Source organism: Tamandua tetradactyla, chromosome 13 (assembly GCF_023851605.1).
Source record: "Tamandua tetradactyla isolate mTamTet1 chromosome 13, mTamTet1.pri, whole genome shotgun sequence".
In the NCBI taxonomy this organism is placed as follows: domain Eukaryota; kingdom Metazoa; phylum Chordata; class Mammalia; order Pilosa; family Myrmecophagidae; genus Tamandua; species Tamandua tetradactyla.
Window position 1 is genome coordinate 94579901 of NC_135339.1, and position 19636 is coordinate 94599536.

General features: G+C 50.0%; 1 protein-coding gene and 1 pseudogene across 1 annotated transcript in view; one reads left to right on the forward strand and one right to left on the reverse strand.

Annotated features, from left to right (window-relative positions):
* Positions 1-13531: 13531 nt before the first annotated feature.
* Positions 13532-19636, forward strand: part of JAKMIP3 (Janus kinase and microtubule interacting protein 3) — a 166285-nt gene continuing 160180 nt past the window's right edge. The window contains exons 1-2 of the mRNA XM_077126428.1: positions 13532-13727; positions 15567-15671. The gene's annotated coding sequence lies outside the window, so the exon portion shown is untranslated. The remainder of the gene's footprint in view (positions 13728-15566; positions 15672-19636) is intronic.
* Positions 16658-19636, reverse strand: part of LOC143653442 (protein FAM114A2 pseudogene) — a 30954-nt pseudogene continuing 27975 nt past the window's right edge.

The window sequence follows — 19636 nt, forward strand, 5'->3', positions numbered from 1 at the left end:
ACATCTTCAGACTTTCAGTGCAGCAGCCCGAGAATGGGGCCTGGCTCTGTCTGGTGCCCGGCGGGCCCCGGTGGTGGAGAGCAGGGGAGGAAGCGGCCAGCGCTCGGAGAATCCCCTGCTTGGTCCTCTGAGGTGTGTTTGGCCTGGCTGGCCTTGGTCTGGGGCCAGAGACCTCTGGCCACAGGCTTCCTGGAGATTGGGACGGACTCTGGCACACTGTGGGCTGGGGAGGGGGCGTGCAGTGCAGGCGGAACACCAGGAGAGGGCAGGAGGTCGTGTCTGGGGACTGAGTGCCAGGCCAATCAGGAAGGTCTGCACCCGGGAACCCCCCCTCCCCCCAGGATGACTTGAAACACAGCCTCACTGCTGCTCCAGAAGAGAAAAATGGACCAACAAAAGCAGAACGCAGCTGTGGCCACAGCAGAGGTGCCAACTGCAGCTGCAGGACACATGGCCCAAGAGGCACAGTGACCAAGTGTTCTAGTTTGCTAGCTACCAGAATGCAACACACTAGAGATGGATTGCCTTTTAATAAAGGGGGATTTATTTCATTAAAAATGTGCAGTTCTTCAGAGGAAAGGCAGCTAACTTTCAACTGAGGTTCTTTCTTACATGGAAAGGCACAGGGTGATCCCTGCTGGCCTTCTCTCCAGGCCTCTGGGTTCCAACAACTTTCCCTGGGGTGATTCCTTTCTGCATCTCCAAAGGCCTGGGCTGAGCTGCTTGCCCTGAGATGAGGTATGCTGAGCTGCTTGGGCTGTGCTACGTTGAGTCTCTCATTTAAGCACCAGCCAATTAAATCAAACATCATTCATTGCAGCAGGCAGGCCTCCTAGGCGACTGTGGACGTAATCAGCAACAGATGAGGTCCACAAGCCATTGGCTCATGTCCACAGCGACAGAACTAGGCACCTTCACCAGGCCAAGTAGACACCTGAACCTAACTACCACACCAAGGAAGGCTGGGCAGAGCGAGTCCATGTGCCCTGGTGACAAGCGGGGAGAGGCCAAGGGCCCTGGGATTCTCTGCCCACACCAGCCGCTCTTCAAAGAGGAGACAGGAAATGTCATCAGGCTGGTGGTTTCTTTGCCTTTCGAGTGAAAAGGGGAAAGCTTCCCCCAACCCCTTAGCTACAGAAGTGGTCCAGCTAAATGACGGGAGAATATGGGGATGAGAACATCACTGTTTTGCTGCTCCTCCTGAATGAATGAATCCACTCATCGATCACAAACAGCTGCTAATAACACAAAGTCAACCAGAAATTCTGTCCCCCCATAGAAGGCCCTAACACAGCGTGTGAAATAGTTTGGTTTTCCCCCACAAAAAAATTAAACCTGGTTTTGCATGGTTTTTCTGTATACTTACAACTTCTTTAATTTATTAAAAAACAAACAAAAAACCTGTATCTAATCAAGCCTCTGGAGGTAACTGCCAAATTCAGAGCACAGACGAGAGAGGAGCATGTTATGTGCTGGCCTAGAGCTGCAGTCAGCAAAATGCAGGTTGTGGGAAAGCATAGGAGAAATGACTCATTTTCTTCAACAAATAAATTGCAAGGGGAAAAAGGAGATGGATTTGTTTCCTGACACTGGCTGGCGTGGGGGTGAGGGAAAGAGAGGGAGGGAGAGAGAGAGAAAGAGAAATTTGAGCACAAAGTAACTATTTGAAAAAATTAGTGTTATTGTTAATTACTTTTAGGTGTGATAAGGGTATAGTGGTCAGGTGTTTTTTTTTTAAACGCAATTTTTATTGAGATATATTTACACAGGTCAGGTATTTTTAAGAGTTACTAACTTTTAGAGTTACATGTTGAAATATTTATGTAAAGAAATATGATGTCTGGGGTTTGCCTCAAAATAGCAGAGAGGGCAGGTGGAGGATTGAGGTATAGACGCCATGAGGTGTTGAAGCTGGGTCATAAGTACATAGAGGCTCATTTGATTCCATCTACTCTTATATGTTTGCTATTTTTCACAATAAAAATTGTTTAAAGGATGAATGGAGGGGAAAATCAATATATATAGAAACCTAAGTAAGGAAGAAGATGGTAGAGGTGCCATATATATATTTTTTTTTTACAGTGGGGAGAATGGCATGGGGACTTAGATGTTTGTTTTTATCTGTTTTTACTTTTAGGGAAGGGAGGAGGGGAAAAAAAGAGAGAGAAAAAGAGACAGAAAGAGAGAGGAAAGGAGGGAGAGAAGAAGGGACGTGGGAGGGCAATGCGGGCAGGAGAGCACCACACTCCCCAGCTGTCCCCATGGGCTTCACCCAGATCACAGTGCACAAAATATCAGAGGACGCTGCAGTGACCTTCTGTCCGAGCTGATCACTTCTTGCCCTATAATCCAGAGCAACTCGTGTGGCTCACCTGAGCCTCGACATTCTCAACTTTACCAGGGTCATAATACGGAGATGACACAGAACCTGTCCTTCTGTGTCTGGCTGGCTTCACTCAGCATCATGTCCTCAAGGTCATCCGCTGTCATGAGCTCCAGGACCTCATTTCGTCTCACGGCTGCATAATGTTCCATTGTATGACAAACCACATTTTGTTTACCCACTCCTCTGTTGACGGGCAGTTGGATTGTTTCCATCTCTTAGCAATTGTGAATAATGCTGCTGTGAACATCGGTGTGCAAATGTCTGTTGTGTCACTGCTTTCAGCTCTTCTGGGTATATACCGAGTATTGGCATTGCTGGGTCATAGGGCAACTCATTATTTAATTTTTTGAGCAATCACCAAATGTCTTCCACAGTGGCTATACCATTATACCTTCCCACCAGCAGTGAATAAGTGTTCCAACTTCTCCACATCCTTTCCAACATTTGTAGTTTCCTGTTTGTTTAACGGCAGCTGTTCCTACAGGTGTGAGGTGGTATCTCAGTAGTTTTAATTTGCATTTCCTTATAGCTAGAGAAGGTGAGCAGCTCTTCATGAGCTTTTAGCCATCTGTATTTGCTCTTCAGAAAAGTGTCTACTCATATGCTCTGCACATTTTATAATTGAGTTGTTTATTCTTTTGTTGTTGAGCTGTGTAATTTCTTTATGTATACGGGATATCAAATGTTTATCTGATTTATGGTTTCCAAGGGACCGTATTCTTTTAGTTCTGTCTTGCTCTTAAAATCCGATTGAAATGACAGTAAGGAAATACAAGGAAATAAGCCGACAATATAGAGGAGTGCTGGAGTTGGGTCCTGGGTGAACCAGCATTATTAGCATTCTGGAAGACAAAACAACAACAGTGTTTCACCGGAGAACAGAGAACAGGAGACGCAGCAGCTCAGATATCCAAAGTCAGAGGCAGGTTCAGGCTTTGTGTGCCCTTAAACTGACATAGTTTTAAGAACAGCTTTATTGAGGTATAATTACTGTACGACAAACTACACATAATGTAAGTATATAATCTCTAAGTTTTGGCTCATGTGTGAACCCATGAAATGGTCACTACAAACAAAATAATGATCATATCCATCACCTCTAGAAGTTTCCTCATCTGGCTTTTTGCACTCAGTGTAATTATCTCGATTTTCCACAGTGCTGCATGTATCAATAGTTTATTCCTTTTTATTGCTGAATGACATTCCATTATATGGCTATATCACAATTTCCTTATCTATTCACCTGTTGAATATAATTTAACACATTTCTGGAGTCTGCCTATTACAAATAATATTTTACTAACATTTGTGATCAAGTCTTCACATGAACGTCCTTTTATTTCTCTTGGATAAACGAATGGAATGGCTGGATATTATAGGGCGTGTAGTTTCTTTTTAAGAAACTGTTAAAATTATTTCTCAAGTAGTTGTTATGGTTGGGTTCAGGTGTCACCTTGGCCAGGTGATGGTGCCCAGTTGTCTGGTCAGGCAAGCTCTGGCCTGACCATTGCTGCAAGGACATTTTGAGGCTGATTAATAAACCAGAAGGCTGGTGTACTGACTCACCAGCACAATGATTGCATCCATGACTGATGACATCTGCAGCGACCAAAAAAAAACTGTCTTCCCCAGTGAGTGAGGTTTGATCTAATCAGCTGAAGGCTCTAAAGAAGAAGTCAGAAGAGAAAATCGCTCCCTGCTTCCACCAGCGTCTTCTGGGGCTTCACTGGAGACCTTCACTGGAGCTGTCAGTTGCTCCTGGCCTGTGGAATTTGACCCATGCATCCCCACTGTTGCTTGAGGCACTTTTATAAAATCTCATATTTACAGATCTCTCCCATTGGTTTTGCTTCCCTAGAGAACCTAATACAGTAGTTGTACCAGTTTACATTCCCACTAGAAAGAGGGTCCCAGTGCCTCCCCATCCCTGCAATACTTGGGATGGTCACCATTTTCATTTCAGCTGTTCTGGTGGAGGTGTAATGTTACCTCATTGTGACTTTTACTGTTAGAGCAGTTACAGGTCTACAAAAAATGCAGGAAGTATAGAGTTCCCGTGTTTACCACCCTGGCACACACAGTTTTTCCTATTAGCAACAGTTCGCATTAGTGTTATACCTTTGATGAATATTGATGAAATGATATTATTATAATGATAATCTTAACTACAGTCCACAGTTTACATTAGGGTTCACTCTTTGTGTTCTACAATTGTATGGTTGGTTAGTTGCTTTCATTTTTGTTCTGGTAATCTTGCTTTGATTTTAATTTGCTTTTCCCTTATGCATTTCCCTAATGTTGAACATCTTTTTATGTGCTTGTTTTCCATCGGTATGTCTTCTTTATTGCAGAGCCTGTTCATATCTTTTGCCCATTTTTTAATTGAGTTGTTTGTCTTATATAGTCATAAGAGCTCTTTGAATATTCTAGATATAAATCCTTTGTCAGATACATGTTGGCAAATATTTACTTTTTTCTTTCCTAACTGTCTTTTGAAGAGCAAAGTTTTCAATTTTGACAAAGTCCAATTTATTGACTTTTTCCTTTTATAATTCATACTTCATATATCCTAGTTTAGGAATCTTGTATTGGCTCTTGCAGTCCATTAACAGTATATTTCCCCATTTATTTAGATCTTCTTAGTTAGGTTTTGCGGTTTTCAGACTGCAGACCTTGCACATCTTTTATCAGACTTCTCCCTAAGTGTTCATTGCATTACGTTATCATAAATGGTATTTCAATTAAAATTTCTTATTACTCACCAAACATAGAAATATAATTGATTTTTGTATATTGTCATTGCATCCTGCAACCTACTAAGCTCACTGAAGCTTATCCAATTTTGTAATCTCTCTTTAAGAAAAAGAATACAATATTAGGTATGAAAGTGGATATTATTTAGGATGAGAAAAGTGGTTACTGGGCTTTGGAGACTGGGGCCATCCTTTACTCCCAAAATCTCTGTAAGCAACAGACTGCAACCTGGTTTTCTCTCTCACTTAGAAAGCACTACAACTCCCAGCAAATTCTCTCTGGCTACAGGGCCCAGGGCACAGCTGCCCACAGCCTCCCCATAGAGCTGCCGCTGGACCCAGTTGAAGGGGGTCAGTCTCCTCTGAGAAGCGAAGAAGAACTCCAAGTCAGAGCTAGGGAGCCAAAGAAAACGGCAGTGGGAAACGGGAAAGAAAAAAATAGGTGACATGGCGAATAAATGAGCCAGTTGACCTTCTCTGCTGTCTCCTTCTTTACCATAAGGGGAAACCAGGGTTTTTTAAGCAGTGGTCACCAAACTTTTTTCTCCTGTATGCTCTGAAATAATTTTGAAAACCGATCCTTCGATATTTCAAGTAGATAACTTAATTTTTCATTATGACTGTAAATAGTTGCAAAAGATGTTATTTCTGGCATATTCTAATTATTAATGTTTTAATATCAAACCTGTGTAATACTCTTTTTTTTACATTTATTCGTTTATTTTATTAAGCATCTTGGAAGTGAATATTCATGTCTTTCATTAACTGTGGGAAGTTGCCAGCCATTCCTACTTTGAACATGCAGTCTGCCCCTTCTCTCTCTCCTCCTTCTGGGACTCCCACAGTGTACACGTGGGCATATCTGATGTGTCCCACACACTCCACAGGCCCTGTTCACTTTTCTTCATTCCTTCCTCTTTCCTCTTTGCTCAGACGAAATTATTTCTATGGCCTTGTCTTCAAGTGCATTGATTCTTTCTTCCGACAACTCCGAATTGTTGTTGAACCCCTCCAGGGAATTTTAAATTTCTGTTAACTTTCTGGTCTTCAGCTCTGTTTGGTTCCTTTCCATAATTTTCATCTCTGTTGACACTCTCTTTGTGTTCATCTATAGTTTTCCTGATTTTCTTCAGTTCTTTGTTCATAATTTCCTTTACCTCTTTGCACATTTAGGACCATTGTAAAAAAATCTTTGGTAAGTTCCAGGTCTGGTGCTCTCCTTGGTGGTTTCTGATACTTTAACTTTCTCTTTTGCCTGGCCCATCGCTTGCTCTTTGTTTGTTTTGTAATCTTTTCTTGAAACCTAGGCATTTGGATACTTTAACGTGTTGTCACTGGAATTTAGACTCTGTGACATCTGTTCCTTAATCCTGTGCCCAGCTTGTGTCATGACAGAATACCTGAGGTCTTCTCCATCTCTTCTAACTGCTTCTCCAAGCCCTTATTCAGGGCCCACAGCATTCGCAACATGTTGTCATACTTTCTTTCCCGCCCCAGCATCAGTCCTTCACGCTCCGCCCACCCCCCCCCCAACGTAGCACTCTATTAAACCATCCAACGGCAGCTAAACACCAATGCGATTTGATATTCCCTGACACCCAATTAAAATCTACAGGAATTAAAATTCTTCTTAACAGTAGGAAATTTTATGTTTCATTTTTCTTCTTGAACCTGTATTTCAATTCCGCTTTCTGCACGTGACTCTATCCTAATGGAAGATCTTTTTTTATTTCTAAAACCATTTATCGCTCACCCTATCTGACTTCTCCATCAAAAGGCTGTGTATATATAGATCAATGTAACAAATATTTCCTGGGACCCTAAGACTCTAAACATTTTCTTCTTGATAAGATTATTGTTCTGATAATTACTATTTCACGATTTATCAAAATGACATAAATATTTCAAGTTTTGGTAAGTAGTGAGTAGTAGTAAGAGGGCCAGACCTAAGTCACTTGATTCGTAGTTTTCCCTTTGTAGCTGTAAATGCTGAGACATGTAGCTCACAGAGACGCAGGGGGTGGGGACGGAGGGTGTGGCATGTTTGTGCGGGTTTTCATAGCTATGACGCCTTGTTTTCTGAATTCCTGAGTACCATGCCAAAAATCACAGGTCATCTTTCACCAAAAACTTTTAATGACCCCACAGCTGACAGTTTAATAGGTCTTTCTTCCAGTTTGCTGCAAGCAAAGAATTACAATTTATCTGATTGCAGAAGACGTGTTACCAGGCACTGCAGCCATTCCCTTTCCCAGAATGAAAGCCACAGCATTTCAGGCTGTGCTGTGGGTGGGCCTGGAGGTTCGCCCCCCCACCCCTGTCCCCCCGCTCCTGGGGAAACGCACCGCAGACCCCCAGGGCCGAGAGGGACCTTTCTTTCGTAAAGTGGGAGAAAGGCGGTTGCAAAAAGACCCAGGGAAGAAGCACCGTTCTCAGGGAGATCAATTTTAGGACTGCATGCATAAGGACCCAGAGGCCGCCTGCCCTCCACCTACTCCCCAGAGGCCACTGAGGATGATGAATTAATAGAGAAAAGCTTCCTTGTGGTGGTATTGCTGAGGGAGAGGGTGGTGGGAGCTGAGAGGGACAGGGAAGTGTCCTGGCAAAGCTTCCAGAGGAGGCATCTATCTCGCCACTCTCAGTGAGGGCTGTGCAGACACCTTCTGCAGAAGAGCACAGCCTGGAAGGAGGGGGGCCTCCTCCCGAACACCTGTGGCCCCAGGTGCACATCTGGACGGTGAGGACCCCAGTGAGACGGAGGAGGGGGGCCTCCTCCCAAACACCTGTGGCCCCAGCTGCACACCTGGACAGTGGGCACCCCAGTGAGATGGAGGGGGGGCCTCCTCCCGAACACCTGTGGCCCCAGGTGCACACCTGGACAGTGAGGACCCCAGTGAGATGGGGGAGGGGGGCCTCCTCCCAAACACCTGTGGCCCTCAGGTGCACACCTGCGATGGTGAGGACCCCAGTGAGATGGAGGGGGGGCCTCCTCCCAAACACCTGTGGCCCTCAGGTGCACACCTGCGATGGTGAGGACCCCAGTGAGATGGAGGGGGGGCCTCCTCCCAAACACCTGTGGCCCTCAGGTGCACACCTGCGATGGTGAGGACCCCAGTGAGATGGAGGGGGGGCCTCCTCCCAAACACCTGTGGCCCTCAGGTGCACACCTGCGATGGTGAGGACCCCAGTGAGATGGAGTGGGGGCCTCCTCCCAAACACCTGTGGCCCTCAGGTGCACACCTGCGATGGTGAGGACCCCAGTGAGATGGAGGGGGGGCCTCCTCCCAAACACCTGTGGCCCCAGGTGCACATCTGGACGGTGAGGACCCCAGTGAGACGGAGGAGGGGGGCCTCCTCCCGAACACCTGTGGCCCCACTCTAATCCTAAGATGAACATCAGACAACCCCCGACTGAGGGGCTTCCAGCCCAATGCCTAGCCAGTCCTCCTCAAAGGCCATGAAGGCCAAGGACAGCTTAAGAAGCCGTCCCAGCGCAGAGGATCCTAGGGAGGCGTGGTGACAAAATGTGGTGGACTGGGCACACAGGACACTGGGAAACAACTAAGGGACTCTGCGGGAGCCAAGGACTTGGGCTCATAATAATGTCCCAGCCAAGTGCCTTAATTATAACAAGTGTAATAGCAGGGGAAACCGAATACAGGCTCTACGGGAACTCCCTGTGCTTGTGTCACAACTTTCTGTAAATCTAATGCCATTCTAGAACATAAACATATTAAAAGAACATATAAGTGCTTCTCAGAGGAAACTATATAACATTAAATGCATTTTAGGAAAGAGATATAAAATAAATGAACTAAGTATGTAAATAAAAAGAACTAGGAAAAGAAAATGAACCTAAAGAAAATAGAAAATCAATAACAAAACAAAATGAATGAGTTAAGAAAATACTTGTGTCCATTAAATCCAAAACTTATTGATAAATGACATTTTGAATGATAAAGGGATATAATTACAGATCCAGAGGAAATTTTACAACTTTATACTAATAAACACTAAATTTTTTATTTTCTAAGAAAGTATAAATTACCAAATTACCAAAACTGACTCATGAAGAGGTAGAAAACCTGAAGACAGACAAAAAAGTGAAAAAGTAAGCATTCACTCTCTGCAAAGACATAAAGCTGAGGTGATTTAATAGATGAGTTTTTTAATAGATGAGTTCTGCCAAACCTTCCAGGGCTTGGCTAATTTCCAGGTTACTTCCAAGGTGTAGTCGAATATGGAAATTTTACCAACTCCTTTTATGAGGTTGGTAAAACGCTGATGACAAAATTAGATAATGATGCCATATTAAGCAATAAAACATTGGACCAGTTTCACTTAGAAATATACATGCAAAAAATACTAAATAAAATTTTAGTAAATTGAGTTCTAAAGAAGATTAAAATACCATAACCAAGTAAGGTCTCTTCTGGGAATATAAGGATGGTTTAATGCTTGAAAATCTATATCAATTAAAGAATAAAAAAGTTTTTTATCATCTTGAGAGATACCAGACAGATCAAATCTTAAAAATAATCATCAGTTTAGAAGCAACAATTCAATACACTTTCCTGACTTAAAACTCCCACACGCAAACTCACACGCTCACACACACCAAAACTAGACTCAATAAGCCAAAAAAGGAAAAACAAAAAATAGACTCCTCAATTTATCAAACAGTATGTAGAGGATGTAGATTAATTTTCTTTTTTGTCTGCTCAATCCCTGGGCCCCCTGCTCGGAGCCTGAATTCCTGCATTCTGGGCCTATAGAAACGTGAAATGTCACATGTCACTCTCCTGTCCTCCTCCCAGCCGGAGGTGCCTGCGGGTCAGGGCGCACGTCCCGCCGGGCTGCGCCTGCCGTCTGACCTCAGCTGTCCGCCCACGTGGCTGCTCCACCTTTCCAGCAATTCTTGCAGTAAGTTCTTTTTCTGCCTAAAGCAGCAGGAGCTGGTTTTAATGACTTGCCACTAAGACCCCTTCGTGACCGCCGCGCCCAAGGCCTGCCCCGTGGGGGCGTCCGGCTGGTCAGCCCCGCAGGGCGTGTGTGCCCCACGCTCCGCAGCACGCTCGGAGGCCCCAGGGGACGCGGCAGTGCGGGCAGGGGCAGTGTGGACAGGGGCAAGGAGACGGGGAGGCGAGTCTCTCCTGTCCCACCCTCCCGGACCCTGTGGGCGGAGCCTGGCTTCTCGGTTCTCTCTGGGCCTCAAGCACCTGGTCCATACCTGGCAGGTGCCTGGTTAATACTCGTCTCATAAATCAGTGAATTAACAAAGAATAGTGAACTTGTTTCCCTGGAGATTCAAGACAACCAATTGAAAAACTATTTGAGCAAGTAAAAATTCAGTGAAATGTACATTACAAGTAAAGCATTTACACATTAATGGCTTTCTTCTATGTTAGAAACGATCCATTTGAAAATGGGGAACCTCTCCTTCCCAAAAGTGACAGCACCAAAAATATCTAAGAAAACCCTTAATAAGAAACGTTCAGGATGCCCAGGAAGGAAACTCTGAGTCTTAGGGCAGTGTACAGGCGTGTCAACACACGTGGCGCCGCCCGCATCCTTTCAGGGCTCCGTGGGACCCGGGCACCGGGCATTCCTGTAGAGAGGAGAGTGCATCCGCGTGGGGGGGCTGTGGGAACTGCTGGCCCTGGACCCGCCCTGGTCGGGGCCTCAAGGCCCTCCCCACCCTGCCCTCTCCTCCCCCAGCCCGACGGCCACCCACACGTTCACTCCCCTGGCTCCCTTCTCCCCGCCCCCACCCCACCCCTCTCATCACTCCCTGCCCCACCCCCATGGCGCCCACCTGCCCAGGCTGTGGTACCTGTGGTACCGGGCTGTGAGTACCTGCGCCGCTTTCACCTGAAGCCCAGGCCAATCGCCTCGGGGGGGGGCACCCAGTGCCTGGGGCGGGCGTCATTCTGCACCACAGATGCTCCCCAAACCCACCCACGTCAGGCGCTCAAAGAGGGAGGACGGGGAGATGCTGCTCGGGGGGGCTAAATAAAAAGAGGGGGTGGCTGCATGGCCGCACGCCCGGCCCTCAGGTCAAAGGTGCCCATTTCCCAGGGGCGGCGTGTCCCGTGCAGTGGAGGGTTAGGGTGAGGGGGGCTGGGGCCCCGGGGGCACAGAGTCAGCGGGCACTGGAGGCTGATGTCCCCACAGCCCTGACCTGGGCGCCCACATGAGATGGGCAGGCTTGGGGGAAAGGAAGTCAGAAGGTGGCTCAAGAGAGATGGCCAGGGCGGGCCACAGTGGCTCAGTGGCAGAATTCTCGCCTGCCATGCCGGAGACCTGGATTTGATTCCCAGTGCCTGCCCATGCAAAAAAAAAAAAAAATTGAGGGAGAGAGATGGCCAGCGTGGGTCCCCTCCAAGCCCAGGCCGGGGAAGGCCACCAAGGCCCTGGCCCTCACTTCCTCCCCTTGTCCCACCTTGGGACTCAGAAGCCGTCACTGGGAGCAGACAGGGAGAGGTGACCGAGGGAAGGGACAGTGAGGGGCTGTCCTATCCTGAGGGCAGTGCCCGAGCTGGAGCAGGTGGTGTGTTTGACTTAGAGTCCACTTGGGAGTTTGGGAGACCACCCGATCAGGAAAGAATCGCTGCCCTGAGACCCTCAGGGGAATTAAAGCTGGGTGAGAGTGGGCTGGGGGCTGTGATCTGGAAGCAACTAGAAAAGTCACAGGGGAGGGGGGGGACTTCCCCCAGGTTGGGCAGGGGGTCTTGTCCCCAGGAAAGGTGAGCCCAGGCTGGGGAAAGGAATGAGGAATATCTTATTTTTCCTCTTGGAACCTGCAAGATGTAAATCTGAGTGGGAAGGTTATGCAAACGAAAGGGACACTTGTGGTTATCTTCAAGTATAAACATGACGCAAAACAGGCCGGGCAGAGTGACGGATCCAGTGGCGCAGCTCGCCGTGGCTTCCACCCTTCTAGGAACTCAGGGGCGGGCGCAGGCAGCTGGTGCCGGCTCTATTTGCCTGGAACATTCGCTCACCCCTCTGGGTTCAGAAGACTGGCAGTGCCACACGGGGCTATTTTTAGGAGATGGTGTGATGAAATACCTAGAAGTGTAAACAATGTGCCCTCACTCTATGCCCCAAATTTGTACTTGGTCAGTGTCCCAGGTTGGTTTCAAAAGGAAAGGCTGTTTATTCCCCGATAAGACCTAGGACTGGACTTGCCTGTAAAATGTGAAAATAGGAAGTAGATACTGGAGGAGAGTCACATTACACCTGAGGCTGGACACAGCCAGCCAGGAGCCCAAGGAGTGCCGGCTGCTGTCTGTCTCTGCCCTTGGAATTCTTGAAGCAGGGGCCCCTTGGTCCTCATGGAGGGGACCACAGAGTGTGCTGAATGTAACAGCCAGGCAGCAGCTGTGCCAGCTGCCACCAGCTGGCCATAAGCCACCAGCCATGAGTCACTAGCCATGAGCCACCAGCCACTGGCCATAAGCAACCAGCCACGAGCCACCAGCTGACCAGCCATGAACCACCAGCCACTGGCCACCTGCCATGAGCCACCAGCCACCAGCCCCTGGCCATGAGCCACCAGCCTCCAACCATGAGCCACCAGCCACCAGCTGCCAGTCATGAGCTACAAGCTATCAGCCACTAGCTGCTAGTCACCAGCCACCAGCCACTAGCCACTAGCCTCCAGCCACAAATTACCAGCCATGAGACACTGGCCACAAGCCACCAGCCGCCAGCCATGGCAGCGTGGGACCAGCAGGCTGAGCAGGGACCTGCTTTGCAGGCGCCTGTTGGTTAGCTGATGGCTGGGGGTAAGTGGCCATACTGAGTCAAGCACACAGCACACAGTCACGAAGAAACGACTCAGGAGACAACCCTCAGGGGTGAGTGGAAGGCATCCACTTTATTGAGGAACTGCACAGACTTATATAGGCTGGGAGCATGCAGGGACACGTGTTGGGCTGGGATTGGTCACCGTTGTTGCTAGGGCGGAGGGCAGATTTCTGGGATTGGTCACCATTGTTGCTAGGGCAGAGGGCAGGTTTCAGGTTCGCGCTTTTGGCGCGAACCACCGCCAGTTCTGGGAAGAAAGCCGGTCACAGGTTAGGCCATTTCGTGTTGCCTTGCATCAGTCACGGCAGCCATGTTGGCGATATTTTATGATTTCTCCATCAATTCCTCCTTTTTTGTTTTTTAGCTTTCCGGGTAACTGTGCCTGTCTTAGGTTGCCCCCTCAGGAGGTCTTACCCATCTTTGGCTACCAGCCAAGCCACCGGAAGTGAGGGGCAGCAGCGCCTGTCTTAGGTTGCCTCCCCAAGAGTTCTTATCCGTCATTGGCTGCCTGCTTATCATCACACAGGAGGATTGTGATGCGCAGCTTAGGCTGGCTATAATGGAAACCGTGGATACGTGGTTGATGTGTCTTTGCAACAAGGCCAAAGTTTAGACAAGGGTATGAGGTGGCAGGGTGGGGGGGGTTAGGCCAGAGGGTGCTTGGCAGTGTGTGTGTCAGCCTGTGCTAAAAATCTTCAATCTTCTGCTCCCAAGGTTAATCTTCTTTTAGCCACATCTGTAAGGAATCTCAAGCAAACGATTTAGAGGGAATTGAGGTAACAGGCCTTTAAACTAGGGGGTTTGTCATACTTTGGTTACAGCATCATCGTACGTAGAGCTAGGGGACAGAATAGGTTGATATTGCTGCATAAGCACCATAAGGTGGAGAGCATTAACTCGTGCTTTAACGAAAGCTAGGAGGCGCCTAATTACACATGGGCCTATAGATATCAGGAGAAGGATGATGAAAAGGGGTCCCAGAATAGAAGAGATTAGGGTGGTTAGCCATGGGGATTTGTAGAATAATTGTTGGTACCAGGTCTCTTGGGCGTCCCACTCATGCTTGCAGATCACTAGTCCTTCCCTGAGTTTGGTCATGGGCTCCTTAATTACACCGGAATGGTCAGTGTAGAAACAACATTCCTCGCCTAAAGCGGCACAGAGCCCTCCTTGCTCGAGGAAAAGCAGGTCTAAGCCTCTCCTGTTTTGGGGAACGACTTCCGATAGGGACGTAAGGGACTTTTCGAGGTGGGTGATGGAGCTTTCAATGTGGGTTAGGTCTTCGTCCACCGCAGCTCTTAAGCTGGAGAGGCCCTGTTGTTGGAGGGTGATGGAGGTGATGCCGGCACCTAGGTCAGCTACGCCGAAAAGGGAGGCGAGAGGAACGGCCGTGACGTGTTCTCTTTTTTCTCTTAGCATGGCTGGAAGCCGCACGTCCCAGTATTGATAAAGGTCCTCTTCTTTATGGAAGAGGACATGGGGCCGCACAGTCACTAAGACACACAGTTCTCCCGTCTCTGTGAGGGCCTTTTTCGCTATACACGGGGTATGCCCTGTGGAAGAGCACAGCCATTTTGCCCCTACTGGGGGAATACAGTATTCACCCTGTGACGGAGAGGACGAGTGAGCACAGACCGTATTCAGGGAGGCAGAGACGTTGCCAATGCAATGCCCAGAGTGAAGAACGGATTGCATGGTGAGACCGATTTTTCTGCCAATCCAAAGACATTGGGAGGGATTGTCCTCGTTGGAAGTAGTAAACGAGGCATTAACAGCTATGGCATCATAATAGGGGGCTGGGCGGGACGCACAGCCAACAACTGCGAGTAAGGTTAGGAAAGGAGGAGTCTAAGGAAAGGAAAGCAGCTTGGAGCATTGGCCAGAGAGGGGTGGGGGGGGAGCAGAGGAAGCGCTTGTTTAGTTTTAGGGCGATAATGTTGAGATGGGAGTGGGATTGGGAGAAGGAACAGCCTGAAGCGGGGGTACGAGTACTATGTTAGGCCCAATGGCAGATGTCTGCTGCATTGCTTCCTTTTTTATTACGATAAGACCCCCTGGGTCGACCCCATCCAAATAATATCTGAAGCCCCATGTTCCACCGATCACCCAAGAGGGATCAGTAGGGAGCCGTACGGTAAGGTTCCGTTTTTCATGGTTTGAGTTATCATATAGATGATTGACGGAGTAGTCGCAGGTTTGCATCCAAAAGAGGCCCATGTTAAAGTTAGGTAACGATCAGTGGAGGGGGGTTTCCAAGTAGTGGCTAGTGTTTCACACCCCCAGTATGCACAGTAGTATTGGTTAGGAGCATTGCAATACCGTTTTCCGGGGTTTGAGGACAGGCACATGTAGTGTTGGGCTTTGTTAAGGCATGGTGTGCCCTCCGGAAGCAGATCACAGGCATAAAGAACGAAGGAGGGGTGGCCTGCGGTAACCTGGGTCTGCACGATTTTGGAATCTTCCCATCGTGCTAGGGCCCATTTCCAAGGCTGGTGGGGGTCAGAAGAGAAGGATGTATACTGGAGGGAGGCATCGGGGAGAAGCAGAAGCAAGAACGAGAGGAGACAGAATGTCGAGAAGGGTGAAAAAGACACTAGTGGTTCATGTTGACGCAGGGTTTGTGGGTGATCGTCCATCAGACACGGCGGGCTTGGTCAGCCGACTGGGGATCCACAGGGGCTGGTCTGCGTCTTCTGGAAAGACTGGACGGCTTTGCGAAGGTGAGAGACGGTTTTGTGATAATACAGGTACCAGGAGAAAGGAAGGGAGGGTGTGGGGTGAAGCTTAAGGGGACACAGGTGAGGGTGCTGCAGTGTTGCCGAGGGGTGAAGAGGGAAGGGCATGCGCAGTGGGAAGGGGGAGGTGCGGGCGGAAACAGGGAGGGGGAGGCTGGGGCGGCAGGGGAGGGGGGCGTGGAGGCAGGGCCACGGGCTGTGGGGCGGGGCCCATCGGCTCAGGGGCGTGGAGGGTGGGAGGGGGAAGGGGCAGGGGCTGTCACCGGAGGCGGTCTCGGGCGATGGAGTGTTAGTAGGGGAAGAGGAGGTAGAGGGGGAGGGGCGGAAGGAGGGGAGGGAGATGGAAGGAGAGGGAGCAGGTCGCACGACCTAGGGGGCTCAGGAGGGGCAGGGGGAGGGGCAGCCATGGCAGCCGCAGGGGTGAGGGTAAGGAAGGGTACAGCGATGCCGCCGTGGGGGAGGAGGACGGTTTGTACGGAGGCGGGGACCGCTCGGGCTCGGAAGCAGGCGGAGGTCCGGGCGCGGAGGGGGGTGGGGAGGATGAAGCCGGCGTGGCGGGCGGAAACGGAGGCGCCTCGGAAGGGGCTCCCAGGAGACATGCGTGTACCACGAGGAGGTGGGACGAGACCGAGGGGAAAGGTTCTCCCCTCGTGTTCCTCAGTGGCACGAACGCACTGAAGGAGTTTGCACCAAGTATTCAGGTCCCATATTGAGGCAGTTTCGAGCCAGGGGTTGGATCGTGTAAGGACGTCCCAGTACTCACGTAAGGTTTTCTCAGGGATTTTGACCCGTCTCGGCCAATAAGGCGTGGATGGCTCGAGCCTGAGGCGCAAAATCAGAGGAGGGAGTGTTGCCCATGATAGGGAGAATTTAGAGGGGGCGGTGTGCACAGAGAAACCGCCGAGGGGGCGGCTGTCACGGAGAACCGCCGAGGGGGCGGCTGTCACGGAGAACCGCCGAGGGGGCGGCTGTCACGGAGAACCGCCGAGGGGGGCGGCTGTCACGGAGAACCGCCGAGGGGGGTGACTGTCACGGAGAACCATCGGAGGGGGGCGGCTGTCATGGAGAACCACCGAGGGGGCGGCTGTCATGGAGAACCGCTGAAGGGCCCCACGTTGGGCACCACTTGTTGGGTAGCTGATGGCTGGGGGTAAGCGGCCGTACTGAGTCAAGCACACAGCACACAGTCAGGAAGAAACGACTCAGGAGACAGCCCTCAGGGGAGAATGGAAGGCGTCTGCTTTATTGAGGAAGTGCACAGGCTTTTATAGGCTGGGAGCATGCAGGGACACGTGTCGGGCTGGGATTGGTGGCCGTTGTTGTTAGGGCGGAGGGCAGGTTTCTGGGATTGGTCACCGTTGTTGCTAGGGCGGAGGGCAGGTTTCTGGGATTGGTCACCGTTGTTGCTAGGGCGGAGGGCAGGTTTCTGGGATTGGTCACCGTTGTTGCTAGGGCGGAGGGCAGGTTTCTGGGATTGGTCACCGTTGTTGCTAGGGCGGAGGGCAGGTTTCTGGGATTGGTCACCGTTGTTGCTAGGGCGGAGGGCAGGTTTCTGGGATTGGTCACCGTTGTTGCTAGGGCGGAGGGCAGGTTTCTGGGATTGGTCACCGTTGTTGCTAGGGCGGAGGGCAGGTTTCTGGGATTGGTCACCGTTGTTGCTAGGGCGGAGGGCAGATTTCTGGGATTGGTCACCGTTGTTGCTAGGGCGGAGGGCAGAGTTCTGGGATTGGTCACCGTTGTTGCTAGGGCGGAGGGCAGCTTTCTGGGATTGGTCACCGTTGTTGCTAGGGCGGAGGGCAGGTTTCAGGTTAGCGCTTTTGGCGCGAACCACCGCCAGTTCTGGGAAGAAAGCCGGTCGCGGGTTAGGCCATTTTGTGTTGCCTTGCATCAGCCACGGCAGCCATGTTGGTAAGATCTCATGACTTCTCCATCAGAAGTCCCATTCCTTTCACAGCCAAATTCCCCCATTTGGTTAACACACAGTGGCACCGGGGAAGCAGGCAAGTTCCACGACCGGCAGAGAACCTCTAGGCCTCATTGCTCCCAGGCCCTCAGCACTCCAGGGTCCCTCTGGGAAAAGGGCTCTTGTGGGGTGGGGACCTCAAGGGGCTGTGAGGCTCTCACATCATCACTGAGCCCAGCTCCCAGTGGTCCACAGCACTTCAGCTAGCAGGCAGTGACACCGGCCTTCATACTCAGGGTGTCCCTCCTTTGCAAATGTCGAGGCCATTACATTAACAGGTGATGTGACGTGTGCAGGTCTCATGTTTACGGGTCCAAGCAGGATGTTTGAGAGAGTGATGCAGGTATTAGCACATGGGCAGCAGCCCCTGACCAGAGTCTGGAAGGATGATGTTGTTCTGGGAAATAGGCAGCTAGAAATTATGGGATGGGCTGGACTCCTGAGGCTGGAGTCTTGGCTCTGCCACTAATTCACCATGTGCCTTGGGGAAGCACTTAACCTTTCCGTCCTTCAAAGTCCCTGTCTTCAAAACCAGGTATTAGCACCAACAGCTCCACGTTCTAGGGCTGGGATAGTGACTTCACAAATTAGTATAGTGGGTGGCAGGCCTGCCTGAAACTTCTTTTCCACCCATTATCTCTAGTCCTTATGATAGCAGCGAGGGGAGGCATGGCATCCTCATTTTACAGGGGGGAACTGAAGCCACGAGGTTGACCTGCCTGCAGCCCCGTGGTCACTAAGAGGCTGAGGGGGGATTGAGCACAGAGGCCTTTCTGGCTCCAAGGCCAGGGCTCACCTCATCGTGGGACATGAAAAAGATGTGACCAGTGATTAACCGGAGGCAGGGGCAGTGGTGCCACTAAGATGGCCCAGCTGAGGTCCACCCAGGAAGGCTTGGGGTCCCTGCTGAGAAGATAGGCGTTGCATCAGTGAGGCCAGGGGCTGCAGCCAAGGAGAGGAAGGCCCAGGGCTGGAGCCAGAACTGGTCTCAGTGGGAGTCCCACCAAGTGCCTGGTGGCCCTGCTCCCCCACCCCTGGAGCCCCTGGTAGCACCCGGGATAGCAGAGACCTGTCTACAGCAAGAGGTCACCTTCCCCCACCACCATAGCCAAATGGAAAGCAACCCAGAGTCAGAGGTTAAGCTCTTATTAGGGATAGGGTGACATTTTTCACAGCACGAGTTTATGGAGGATGCATTTGACAAGAACTCAAATGCCTGGTACCAAAGCAGGTGAGGCCACTGGCAAGGTGTTGACTTGGGCCCCGGAGGGTGGTTGAGAGCTCCTAAATGCTTCCTCCATGCCCCATTGGAACTGGCTCATAAGCTTGTTTTCCCTTTTTCTTTTGAGATATTCTTGTCAATATTTGAAAATGCACAGGAGTGGCAGGAGTGCAGCCGGCAGGGCATGGCGTGAATGCTGCAGGCCTGTGTGCAGGCTACAGCAGATCATGCGGCTCGGTGGACCGTTGGCTGACTTGGGTGACAGGCAGAGGTCTCTGCTGTCAATTCCTCCATGCAGGATGGGCGGAGCAGAATGGTGCCAGAGTCACCAATGAGAAGATGCATCTGGCAGGAGAGTTCCAGATGGTTCTTGAAGGAGTGAAGGAGGCAGTGAGGAGGCAACGGTAGTTTTCTAGACTAGAAAAAATAGAAATCTTAACTGGGGTGGTGAGAGGAAAATAGAAAGCAGAGAGATGAGAGAAGGACTCATACCTACAGACTTACATACATGCAAGTGTCAAACAATCAATCAATCGATTAAAGGATGTTTGGGACTGGACGCACTGGGCCAGAGAGTAAGGAGAAGAGAAGGACCCCAAATAGTAAGTGTCGTGTGTCAGCAAATGGGTCCATCAGAGAAAAGAAGAAAGTCAGAAGAGAGCTGGCTGAGGGGATATGGGTGGCCCAGCAGTCACTGAGGCCTAGCACGCATCTGTGGCTAGGGATGAAGTAGGTATCATCATCAGCACTACCATCACCACCATC